This window comes from Homalodisca vitripennis, chromosome 5, assembly GCF_021130785.1.
Source record: "Homalodisca vitripennis isolate AUS2020 chromosome 5, UT_GWSS_2.1, whole genome shotgun sequence".
Taxonomy (NCBI): domain Eukaryota; kingdom Metazoa; phylum Arthropoda; class Insecta; order Hemiptera; family Cicadellidae; genus Homalodisca; species Homalodisca vitripennis.
Genome location: NC_060211.1, coordinates 73,480,540 through 73,494,887, shown reverse-complemented (window position 1 = coordinate 73,494,887; position 14,348 = coordinate 73,480,540).

The window sequence follows — 14,348 nt, the reverse complement described above, 5'->3', positions numbered from 1 at the left end:
ATGTAACTATTGCTTCGGTAAGACCTTCGTATTTTATTTTTTGCCCGTTGGATTTTAAGACCGCAAAAAGTAATGTATATTCAAGACTAGTAATTTTTTTTCATAAATCTCATACCATCATTCACGCTGCATAAAATGAATACAGGAAGCACTTTATTTTTGACAAACTTTATCAAAGTGTCGATATGTTTTCCATGACCTTTTCCTTTCAATTTTTGAGATAAGCATTAAAGTCGGTGCTATAAATAATATCTTGCTCTAACCTCCACCTTACAAGTATTCTGCCTTTTTCAGAGCCCTTCACTAAAGTCAACTTTAATTAAGAGATTGACACATAAGCTCAAGCTCCATTGTTATTGTACCTGTCGGAAAGTATGGCATATTCCTTTGTCTAAAGTACAGATAGTGTATATAGACTATTTGTATTCTGTAACTTCAAAAAGTGAGGCAACTATTTTAAACTATAACTTTTCTTCTTTATTAACTTTATTTCTATCAATAGATAACAACAATGTTTATTTTTTGTAGTTTACAGTAATTCGTTCCACTTGAAAAGATAAGGAAATGTAAAAATACAATATTATGTACAGATGTGTCCACCGATTAATGATTGCTTTATGAAGATGGTTTTGAAAAAAAAAAAACTTGCTTTCATAACAAAAATAGTCGATGTATAATTCTTTACTTTTATATTTAGCACAGATTATACACAATTTAGAGTGGTTTAGTTATTTTTTGTAACCTTACTCGAGCATTATAACACGAATAGTAAGCTTTTTCTTTGTATACATTATTTCGGACATACATTTTAAATGAAATTACAACAGGGCGATAAAGAGGAGGAACAGGCTTTTTTAATCAGTGGATGACAACATCCAAACCAACAGGCGGCAACACTTTTTAACACCCTCGTCAACCATTTGGCCAGCAAGTTTGAGCGATGTCCCCTGACCACCTGCCACCACGCCGCGCCGACTGATATACACTCGTGGCATATGTCACAGATATTTACAACTGGGTGTTGGTGCTCCACTTAGCTTTATGGCGGGAACAAAGCTTGCCAGAGCCACGCGACTCGACAAAAACATGGCCTTTGTCTTACTGAGGCCTGGTTCGGGTCAGGAGAGACAGCGCGGGGTATGATTGTGCTGGTGTGCGCGGGCGGTCTACCAAACAAAGGCGGGAACACTCATATAAGCCGTATAGTTAGCGTTTGACGACTTGTTTGATCAATAGTTTACTGATCTTGATTGATTGATTAATTGAGAAATGCATTTAAGTTACTTTTGACACTTGGTTACTCATTTGCGAGCACTGTTCACCAGTTAAATCGTGGATTTTATTGCATGTACTTAACCACAAAAACACACTTATGCACACTTGCTCACCTACACTTACTTACACTTGCTTGTTACTTATTGATTGCACCTTGATCTTACTTTTTTAGGAGCAAAAACGAGTGCAACATGTCAGACCTAATGTATCACATTTCTGTAATGATCACATTTCTTATGTGATCATCTCTTACTTTGTTGCTGTCCTACCTAACTCCCCTACTTACGTTCACAACTCCTTACCCAAAACTATGATACTCAATTTGTTAATGCTGTTTATGCGAAGCTAACGATAAATCAGTATCAACCAACAAGATAGTGATCTACTATCTGGATAACAATGGACAACTTCAGTCACCTTTGTGATGCTATATGGTGTTATCTGGAAGGAGAGGCAGTTTTAAGCGAATCACACTAAACTAAAGCAGAATCAAGAAACTGTTATAAGCTATTGGAGGTCCAAAAGCATTTTCTATATATTTTTATAGTAAATTACTAATATTTTATATGGTTATTTTTTCTCTTGCTTGTCATTATAGACTCACTTAACAATCGTGGAATAAATTAAATAATTGTGTTTTTTAGTAGGCATTTATCCGTTCTAGCACTTACTTCAGAAATTGTTCAATATTTTTCTACTCATATGGTTATTTCCCGAATTTTTCTGATCATTGTACTGATTATAAACACGACGCTAGGAGTATAAGCAATTAATATAATTGTACAAAACATCAATACAAAGGTGCAATTGAACGGCATAAGTATTAGCGATCGGCACTGTTATTATAATTCAGGATGATAAATTGATAACAAAACTGAGCTGCCTGGCTCTAGACTGATTGGAGTTCCGTTCTGGGACCCGACGTAGTCCCACACCGAACATCGACATTATGTGTCCTGATTACACCGCAGTTGGTGTGACTGGTACACATAATACATTACTACACGATCATATGTTTAAGAGAAACAGTTCATAGGCTTGTGAATACAATACAATGCAGTGTTGTCTTTGAAAATGTTTCTGAATCGAATTAAATGTATACGAAATCATTTGAAATTATTGGCAAAGTATAAATTATGAAATATGAGTAAAACAAATTCTGAGTGCAAGTTTAGAGAACTACCATAGCATTATAGCTAATGATAATTTCTACTTGACAAATAATAATTTTACGGATTCAATTAACATATTAAGACTGTTATAATGCATTTTGAAACTAAAACATCACAGCCTTGAAGAAGTTGTGCCTATTGCGATATTTTGAAAACTGCTGCTAATGAAATGGAGTATGTCCAAACCGTCTTGGCTGGCATAACAGGGTGCTGACAAAGTTAGTAACGTCCAATCGGTCTTATGTCGGTATATGCCCCTTATCCGTCTTTCGGCTGCTGCCAAGACAGGTTACTGACCTGTCGTACTTGTCCAGATACTGTGGAGATACATTGTTTTTAATATCTGTTTATGCCTTATCCGTCATTTCGCTAGTAGTACAGGGTGCTAACGAAGTCATAATTGCCAAGATACTGTGGAGGTACAGTGTTTGTAATATCTGTTTATGATTTATCCGTCTTTCAGTTGGCAAGACAGATAACTATCGAAGTCATACTTGTCCAGATACTGTGGAGATACAGTGGTTTTATGATCCGTTTATACCTTATCTGTCTTTCGGCTACAAGGACAGTTGCTGTCGAAGTCATACTTTCCCAGATATTGTGGAGATACAGTGGTTTTATGATCCGTTTATACCTTATCTGTCTTTAGGGTACAAGGACAGGTTGCTGTCGAAGTCATACTTTTCCAGATACAGTGGTTTTATGATCCGTTTATGCCTTAACTTTCTTTCGGCTAGAATGACAGGTAACTGTTGATGGCATATTTATCCAGATACTGTGAAATGGTTGTAATGTCTGTTTACGCTTATCCGTCTTTCGGCGAGTAGGCCAGGGTGCGTGTTTGCGCAGTCCGCCAGGCACTGTGAAGATACAGAAGTTGTTAAGATGGTATGTGGTAGAGTAAAATGCTGCAAATCTGATCTCAAAGGGTTCACTCTATAAAAAAATACGTTGGTTTAAAATTTGAAACATTTACAATGTAGGTCCTGTTCTAGATGGTTATCTTGGGTCAAGTTGTCAAATTAAACTTAGTAAATGAATACTGGACTTAACTTAAGACATAGTTAGTGACTCGTCACATCCAATGGAGGATGGCCAACAGGTTTTCCCCTTAAACATTCATCTTTCCTAAAAAAAAAACTCCATTATGATGGACTACTCGACCTAAGCTCTCATTTAAGATTTTCTTCTGATCCCTTGCGGGCTATCCCCCTGACATGACAAAAAAAGGTAGTAAGTTCAATAAGTAGATTTATAGGTGCAGTAATAATGTACAACGTTTTATTGACACCTGTTATCGTTTGGTAACTATCAAGTCTATGCGGCACTTTTTTACACCCTCTATATAACATATATAGATACAGATGTTATATTGCTTATATGACCAACATATATTTATTAGTGTATTTTGAACACTGACATGCCTACGTTATTTATTTCGTTAGTTCTCCGTATCCCATGTTCTTATAGAATGTATAATGGTCAATGTTATAAAACCGTCTTCCAAGATGCAAGATATTCAGATATCAACACATTTATTCTCTAACCAATTACATTAAAACGTGTTTGTACAAATATCCTAACGTTTGTAAAATAACAAGTTAAAATGACAAAAGCAGGACTCTGTATGAAACCATCGCACGCTCAGGCACAGAGAGGAAGGGAGTTCTTTCAATTAGTCGTTACTGAGAGATCAATTTGCTTGCTCGGTACAGCGGATACCTTTTAGTCCCACGGCGCCGGGCCGGGCGTCCATCCCCTTGCCGGCCACCCCGCCTGTCAATTTCGAGCTTTCTATTTATACATGAACAGGCACCTGTCTGTGAAGATTTGATTAGCGGACCACTCCACGACTGGTTTTTGCTTTGATGTGTCTGGAGTGGCAATCGAGTGAGTCCTCTTTCAGTGTGTAAAAGTCCGAATGAAAAGATCAGCAGAGCGCTCGTATCGTAAGATAAATCAAAATTAAGTAAAGAGTAAAGAAATGAACCGGTAACTCTACGAACAATTAGCTGTTACTCAGAACTCTTCTATTTTAATCTGGGGTATATGATATTTGGATTGGAAAAGAAACAGTTCTTATAATATTTAACATTGTTGTAACAAATGTTGTGCAATATTTCATTTTTTATATAAAAGTTGAAGAAAATTCTTTAAATTAAATAATTTTTATAAATGAGTCGTTTTTTTTCAATTCTACTGTCAGCAGAACAAACCTAATCATGTTATTATATTAAACATAGCAAAAACTGTACGAGCTACATTCCAGTAGTAAAATTTCAACACGCGAACTTGCGATTCTGTAATAAGACTAAAGAGTGTTTGCTTTGGGTTGCGGGGTTGCCGATAAACTAAACGGCATGTTCTAAATAAATTGTAAGGGCACACGTACTGTATTCCTAATCTGGAATGATTTACGAGTAAATTCTCAGGATTTAATGTGTAGTGTACTGTCAGTAATGTTCTTGGATGCAATGTTCGCTACTGTAAATGTTCGATCTATATTATAAACCAATCTCAACCTTGGTGCACTATTAGAACCCGTAACCTGTCGAATAAAAATTCTTTTGACTTCTGAAGGATTGTAGGCCTTTACCACCCTGATTTCAAACTATCCTTAAATTCCATACTCAAGAAGCCGGATTTTCTATGCTATCGTCAATGAAATAACTTTCAAGAAAATCAGGAAATGGTCGGAATTTATAATGCCTAGATCATATAACGCAATATGATTTAACATACTTGATCTTTTCAGCTCTTTTGAATGTCTTCGACTGTTTTTTTACTTTCCAAAATTGTACAGCAATTTGTAGGATTTTAAGGCAAGGATTTGGAAAAGAGTTTCTAGATATGCTTCTCGTTTGAACGACCCGTGTCGTATCTCGTATAGTATAGCAAAACGCACTAGATGAGAGTTGATATTTATGTGATAATCGAGTATGATAAGAACTTTTGGCATAAGGGCTCGTGACTTAGGAGTTGATATGTAAAGAGATTTGTGTCACTTTTCAGTCAACCCCTTGTATTCTATAGAACAGTTTCATAGAAAATTTAAATTTCAAAATTTTTGTAGTAAAAAGGTCATATGCTACTCAATTTAACATTTTAATCCTAGTTAGGCTATGCCAAGAGTTGCGTCTTTCAGTTCTTAGGGATGAATTATCAGGCATAACATAATTCTACTAGAATTCTACTATATCGATTTAGTGGGGTAATAGTTGCTTGAAATTAAGTCAATGTTCTCAAAGATTTTCAAACATTATTTCTGATATTGGAATAATCTATTGCTAGTTTCTTTAAATTGTTCTTAGAACCATTATTTTGTGAAACGTCATTTTTCTTTTTTTTATGCAGTCTATTAGTACTGTTGTAGCTCTAGAAGGAAGAAGTGACTCGAGGAAGTAAAACTATAGAGCTCAAACATCAATAGCTCAAGCGACTTTCTCAAACAGGAAGAAAGTAGTTGGCGGAAATGGGGCTACTTTTCCCTTTAGAGCCGGAACCGGGTCACTGGAGTTGTAAATAAGTCTTTTCACTAGAGATCCCGAAGACAGTGGGGAGTGATTAGACATGGGGCTGAGAGTGTAAGAGTGAAACCATGAAAGTAGTGAGTGAGAAAGCCAACAGGTAGCTTTAGCTCTGCGGGAGTCTCCACCTTATACACTGGCTAGACGATTGTCTAGTCTTCTGGGAACTGTTCGATCCACAACCACCTGCAGCTGCACCCGTGGTGGTGTTGTGGTGTCTTCGTCTGGAAGTCCTTGAAAGTTTAGTAACCTGGTAGAAAGGGACAGCGTTTTTGTCGAAAACGCATTTTATTTCAATTGCAATGTAGACTTAGATGTGCAGGAAGAGTTTTAGGTACTACAAAAGGAGAAATCAAGTGAAAATTACATTTTTTTAGAGGCAAAGTTGGGTTTCTGGAGGTTAGGAGTTAAGTAATTGTAGGATGATGATATAGGATCTAATGTTCGCTCTCAATTACAACTCATAAGTAATGAAGCAAACATATCTCACGTACAAAATGTATGAACATTTGATTTTTCATGTTTTTTTAATATAATCAGAGTTTATTGAGACAGACTTCAATTTTGGTTTTACGTTAGAGGAATTCCAGAATATAAACAGACAAAACGTAAAATGACATTTACTTGGATAGGCTGTTGTAATTCGAGAATTTTTTCAGTTAGCTTAAATGTAATAGTGCTGATGGTTTAACAAGAAATTTAATTGTATGGAGATTAATTAACATCACTGTCTTCATTGGGGCTAGAAATTCGTCGATGTGCTTTTCATAATTCCAATAGGTAGCGTGTATAAAAACTGATTAAGAAAGATAATACAAGTAAAAATCATAAATAGTGAACTGAAACGTAAACTCAAAAAGGATTTCTTTGTAATCAGGAAGGTAGAGCAAACGAGAAGGGATAGGGACAGCAGACCCGACTGTAGCGACTATAGCTAGTAATGCCGCTGTTCCAGAAATAGTACCCATTCCATTAAGCCTCGAGATAATGGATATTTTGACTCGGGCCACGCTTTATTTCTTTGAACCGTTGCACGGCGCGCATTTTATTGCTAGTGGGAAACCGAAATGATGGCACCAAACGGTGATAGTTCTGCCACGATCCTGCCACCGCCCTTTGGAGCACGTTCAATTCATAAACCTCTCCACCTCCGACTCATTAGATCTATATCTGAGCCCTCCATTGTCTGCTCCTGCTATTTCTGTGCTCACGTGCAATTTTGTCTGTGCCTTATTTGATTGTGTTACTGATACTCTGGGATTTCGCCAAATGATAATTTTTTTACTGATTATTTGACCATTTACAGTCCTAATAGTTAATAGTTTTACAGCATTTATGCTGTCAATTTTGATTTCTTTTAGTTCATCACCGCGTATCTGTATGTTTACATACATACATTTTGCATTATTAAAATTGTGCTATAGGTTTTGCACTTGGAGAAGAGTGTAGATAATAGTTTTCCCTCAACTTATGTTTCTGTTGTGGCACATATTACAATAGTAAATTTCCACAATTTTGTCATAGTTTCAAATTATGTATCGTCAATAATGATCCCTCCACAAAGAAACTGCTGACATAAATTTTCATAATAGAAGTCATTTGGCTATTGAGTATGAAATCCAACAGAAAACAAGTTTGATAAATTTGTTTATAAATATACTACTCAATACAGCAATACGGTAATATATTATTGTCCGATTATCGTACAATTAAAGAGCGTGTTTTTCGTTGATGAGAGTATTTTGATGAGAAACATTGTCCCTAAAGCAATAAATAGAGTCAAATCAAAAGGTCAGAGACTTTCAACTTGATTAATAACTAATAATAGTAATAAATATCTATCATGGGCTAAAAGCAAAATGTGCCTTATCAAAAAAAAAAAAAAAAAAAAAAAAAAAAAAAAAAACAAATAGCACATAAAGAACGATTGAAAATTAATTTTGTTTTGTTTTATTTCCAAAACCTGTATAAAAAGGCGATGAATGGTGAGTATATAAAGGAAGTAGAGGTTACAGTATTTCCTTTAGTAGCATCCTGCAGATACGCACTTTTTACAAGCAATATGATGTAAAGTGAAAGTCGCAATCATAACTTCCAGAAATATTATTGACAGAATATAGAGATGTTCTTAAAATTTAAAGGTTTCATATTTTGGGTACCCTTTTTGTAAGCACGTTATGCATGGAAATGCCCACCTTTGCACCAACGGTGATAAAGATCCATAGTTCTATTCGAGGGTTGGCTAAGTTCGGTAACAAACCTATATCTAATCCGATCAATAAGGCCTGTTGGATAATTTAAAGAAGGTATTGCCATTCACAGAGACCAAAGTAAAAAAGAGCTTTAATTATTATAGGGCATTAAAAGTGATGTGACATAACCATATGGCACAGCAGTTTATTACTGATTCAGTTGTGAATGCTAAAAACGATACCGAGGTTACTGACTACAAGTAGACCAAGGGATTAAATTCAAAAGGTTTGTAAATTTATCAGGGCTTAGGTTAACCAGGGAGATTTAGTTAACTGTTAGACGTAAACTCTCCGGAGTGTACGTAGCTTAAGGGTGAATTTGGTAATGTTAGAGTATAGAGTATGAAGGAATTCAATGGACATGTGGCTTATAAATTGAGGGGGTGGAGGGATTGAAGTTGTTTTGCGTTTGAATTTTAGATTTTTTAGAAACTAAATTTACCAGAGGTTCACCTGACAAGAAGTTTGCGTTAAGATTGTTCATCTGACTGGGATAAGGGTACGAGTCCACCTGGTGTAGATTCTAACACTTTTATCATCTTCCATGTGTGAAAAGAAAATATTTATTATTTTGAGATTTGTACAGTGTTTATTTCTTAATACCGGTTTGAAAAGTGCATGTGTAAATCATTTCGAGGCAACTTTCTATTTTTCACCTTCTTGACTGACACAATTACTGGGTTATACTAGGTGCTATAACGATACCTAAATTATTTAATTGAGGATTATAACATGTTATTTCGATCTGCATCAAAAGTATGGCAGCTGAAGATCAATTTATTTCTTAGATCCTCTATCGATTTCACGGAAAACTAGGCTGAGTGCTAATGTCATGCAGTGGTTTTCGGAGAAGTTTTTACGGTTTGTCGTATTACATGATTAATCATATTGGAGGATAATTTTGATGATCCGAGTATTTTACTTCGAGGAAATATTTCAGATTCTGATAACAGAATAACTTGTTATTTTTTCCTACTTCCTCACCTCGCCCAAGACACCCAGCTCGCGACCTAGTGTGTTTTGTCGTGCTCCAATGTTCATTAGAGGCGTGCTGTAAATCCATCGCCTTTGTTCTACGGAGCCATAGGACTCCCGAAGACCCTCCCAGCGGGAGCGTGTCAGTTCCTGGTAGCTAATTCCCATTACTATCAGTCACAACATGGACCTTCCTGCAGGAGACCGGCCATTCTGCTTTTGTTTTGGGATACGTCCATTATGTGGCGTTCCATACTTCTAACCCGTTCAGCACCAGGCCATAGAGTTATAGTACTCAGAAACCTGAAGCACGTTTTCTTATAAACTGGACTTTCTATTAAAGATTCTACCCTTATGATTTTACATTAAGAGTAATTTTAAAGTAAAAACAGTGAGTAAACGAATTTCCCAAAAAAAGCCAATGAGTCGCCTATCCATTTTTAACTGTACGTAAGAGACGTGCATAGATCATTTTCCAACCAGATCTCGGTTTTCATCTGGTTTATTTGCACATAACCAAGTAACTAATCTTATGTAAAGTTAAAGGGCGAGTGTATAGACATATTTGTTGCAAGATATATTAACAGAATTTGTAAACATAATTCTTCTAACTTTGGTTCATCCTCAACTTATTAAAAATAAATGTAACACAATCGTTTTATTAAGCCTATGAAAACTAATTTGCATGACATAATAAATATGGTTATTGTAATTTCAGATCACCAGATTGTTCTTAGGTTATATTACATTTTTAGTTCCAAGTGTCTCTTTTCAATAATAGAGACAAAATGACGAGTTTATTTTTTCTATATGTCGATAAAATAATTTTTCACAAGACACACAAAAGTCATCAATATTGAATTTACTTTAAAATAGTTAAAAAAAATTCAAATTTTAATAAATTTTACCGATGTGCTCGAAAATGCAGTTGCCTTGAGTTGCAACCTGGTGACTAAATTCAAAGAACCCTTTGAGTGTTTGAAAATCGGATCGGGGTATCCAATGTTTCCTGTCTAAGATTTAATACGCAGATTTAAAATTTCATGTTTAGAAAAAGTTTAGAATTACAATCGTATAACACGTGTTGTTAAAAGTACTTACTCTTAGTAACTGTAACATAAAACTATAACGACAATCGTTAAATACTACATCTTAGGCTTAGTAAGCGTTTTCCTACTGTATGACACGAACACTGTACGCAATCCCTGTTCATTTGCAATTCGAAACATTCCGGAGACGAGGGATGGTCTTTAGATGAACTTGTATTTTTATGAATTATCTCTAAATTATTACAGTTTAAGTGGTCACTGAGGTGGGATCTACGAACAGCAGGGCGAAACGTTTTATTAGTGTTCACACATACGATGGAACTCTCGACTGAGTATGAACAGTTGTACAGAATTGCGGTAGTAGACATGGTAACCAGTTGGTCACTTTCCTTTTGAAAGAATAATAAACACAATTATTAATTTTCCTATACACGGCAATTTCGTCAATAATATTATTAATCATTCTTTTAAATCAAATTTCTCTTTTAGCTTGTTTCTATTTCTATTCGCTTATTTCCAGGTATTTTATTAAACTATATATATATATATATATAGGCAGAGTTGAATACTCATTGCACTGTAGTTTTTCAAAGTAAATTTAATTAGTAAAAGAATAAAAAACCTATGCTTTAAAATTTGTTAAGATTTATGTCAAACCAACTTCCAAATACCATATATGAATAAACGTTATATAAAATATTTATAAATCATGTTTCAACGGACTAAACACAGTAAGTAATAAATAGATGAAATTGAATAATCAATACCAATTCATCCCAATTTCTGTATTATGAACTATACAAGTATTTTAATATTTATTAAAATCACTTTTTAAAATGTTTAGTACAATTTGAAAGGACTATGAATCTGATTGAATGTAGGATACATCATTTCAGTTTTTTTTAGTTAATTTGTACTTAAAGAGCGAGAAAGAAATAAAGGGTGGGGCAGAGTGGACTCCCTAGTTTCAATCAGTCGCCGAAGAGCGCGCGCGTGAGGTAGCGGAGTGGGAGTGGAGTGGTTTCATTTGGTGGGGGAAAAGACGCCATTTTTAGTAGTCACCATGCCGTGGACTGGCGAGCATCGTGGTTTTGTAGTCAAAACGTTCTTTAAAAATAAGGATAGTGTGGTGGCGACCCAGCGTTCATTTCGTAGACGGTTTGGTTTGAATCGTCATGATAGTGTTCCTGATGCTAAAACCATAAGGAAATGGATTAAAAGTGTACGGGCGACAGGATCTCCACTGCCTAGAAAACCAGTCGGACAACCAAAGAGTGTGAGGACACCAGAGAACATAATGGCGGTGAGAGCGTCTATTGAACAATCTCCATCGCGGTCTGCACGGAAACATGCTGCTGCTCTTGGAATGTCGGCCAGAACGGTGAGGCGAATTTTACACTCAGACCTTCATTTATTTACACCCATATAAGATGATGGTTGTTCAAGAATTGATGCCAGCAGATTTTGTTAAACGTACAGATGCTTGCAATGCAATACTGGCTTCTTTACAACCCGGCACTATTCTGTGGTCTAGTGATGAGGCACATTTTCACCTCTCGGGCACAGTAAATAAGCAAAACTTTCGTTATTGGGCAGCTGAAAACCCACGAACTCTTCATCAAAAACCTCTTCATTCACTAAAAGTGACTGTGTGGTGTGCTGTGTCCTCCATAGGCATAATTGGCCCATACTTTTTTGAATCAGAAGGTGCAACCGTTACTGTGAACGCTGTACGCTATTGTGAGATGTTGGATAACTTTTTCTTCTCCAGAATTGAAGAGTATGGTGAGGAAAATAATATGGAAGCCTTTTGGTTTCAAACAGGATGGTGCCACGGCTCATACTGCCCGTCGCTCTCGCCATCTTCTGCAAGAACGGTTTCTCGGCCGCTTGGTCTCATTACGAGGGGATGTTTCATGGCCCCCTCGCTCACCCGATCTAAGCCCATGCGATTATTTTCTTTGGGGTTACCTCAAATCTGAGGTTTACAAAGTTCGACCAAGGACCTTGGAAGCCCTTAAGGAAGCAATTGTTGATGTTATCGCTGGAATAACGCCAGATATGCTGCGTAGAGTTTTTGAAAACTTCATTGTACGGCTGAATATGTGCATCGCTCGTCAAGGTCGTCATCTGGACGATATCATTTTTAAAACTTAATAAAAAATAAATTTGCATTGTATGTAGATTTCAGAAATAAAAAGCTTTTGTAATAATCTTGTATGGTTTTTATACAGTTAACCGATCAAATCAGGGAGTCCACTCTGCCCCACCCTTTATAACAAACTAAACTATTAAACGAGATTTATCACATGTGTTTGAAATTAAATAAAAACTCATAAAGGACCTTTAAAACATTTCTAATGCGATATGATTAAGTAATCTTCAGTATTTACTTACTTATCTCTGTCGTATATGATTACGTTATTGTTACGTATGGTATGAAGCCAACTTTTTATGTTTATTATTTTATATCTTCTTAAAGATTTCCCTGGGATAAAATATTGGTTTCTGAAATGAAAACTCTTATTCCTCGTTTAAAGTTTGTAACTGACAAAGGGTGGTTTTAAAAGATTACATGGTTACGGATATTTTTCATCGTTATATGTATAAACATGTTTAACTCTATGTTTCGATTATTTGAATCCATCACTTCTTCTGGTGTAAAAAGTACTAAGACGTATAGATAAGCTTTTATAACTTTTTTGCAATCAGTGTTTACAATGTTATCATTTAGTATGTGTTTTTAGTAGGCCTATAGGTTTTTTTTAACATATAACAATTGTAATTGTCTGCATTCAAGTAATTCTTCCACACCCATCAGGTTAAAACTTAGGAAACATAGCACTGGATCTAGACATGGTTTTTGCAGATTTTTGTAGTATATATTGTTATATAAGGGAACAGAATGTGTGTAAGCAAATTAACTATCAAGGTTAGCTAAACAATTTTCCATCTGATTTGTCAATGTACGTTTCTACTGATGTACAGAGCTCTGAATAACCGAACTTTTTCGGAACTCAGAGATTAGCGCGAGCCGTCATCAAGTTGGGCGGGCGTGACCGCAGAGCTTTTAATACTTGAAAGTTGGGCAAGGGCGCCCACAATAAAGTTGGACAGCGAGCAGAAAAAGAGTAGAAATCTCCTTTCCATTCACTGTAGAAATCGAATTTACAAGTGTAGTGAGACTTGGTTATTATAATTTTATGAAATATGGTTCGTGTAAGCTATTTGCTTTTATACCAAAATCATTGCCAGAAAAGTAAAAATAAAGCTATTTTAAAAGATTATATTTGTTTCAAGTATTTAAGAAATTCTATACATATAACGATGACACATATACGAAACGCCGCAATCCTTTCAAACCATCCTTTGTCAATTAAAAACTTTAAACAAAAATAAGGGGTGGAACCAATCTTTCAGAAAACAATCTTTTACTCCAGGAAAATCTTTACAAATATACAAAATAATAAACATACAAAGCGAGCTTCGTAGTACATGTAATAATAATGTAATTATATATGATAGAAATAAGTAATAAATACGAAGATTAATTAATCATATCGCGTATGGAAATGTCTTAATGGTGTTTTAAGAGTTTTTATGTAATTTTATATACATGTGATAAGTTTCTTTGATTAGTTTAGTTTATTATATATATATATATAATATATATAATGATATATATATATATATATATATATATATATATATATCACTGATTACTCTTACAATAGTTTTAAATAGTTTTTATTTGAATTATGGTTGAGTACAAAGTTTGGTCCACAAGGATTTTTTTATGTTTGTATGGGTCTTTTCTTCACCAATGACGTTTTAATTTATTACAGTACACTTTTTAAGGGAGAAATGTCCAAACCTCTTTGTAAATCTTTATGACCTCCACGGTAATTGAACCCGTGACCTCTAGTTGCAGACCCGAGGCCTTTCCCATGTGCTACGGTATTTGGATCTTTTTTTGCTGTAGTAACACATGTAGACTATTACCACTCTACGATATGTATTCGGTGCCGTGGCAGTCAATACGTCATCGGTTATAAAGTATGGTTTGAGAGTTTTCACTGCTTCCTTTCACTGCAAAAA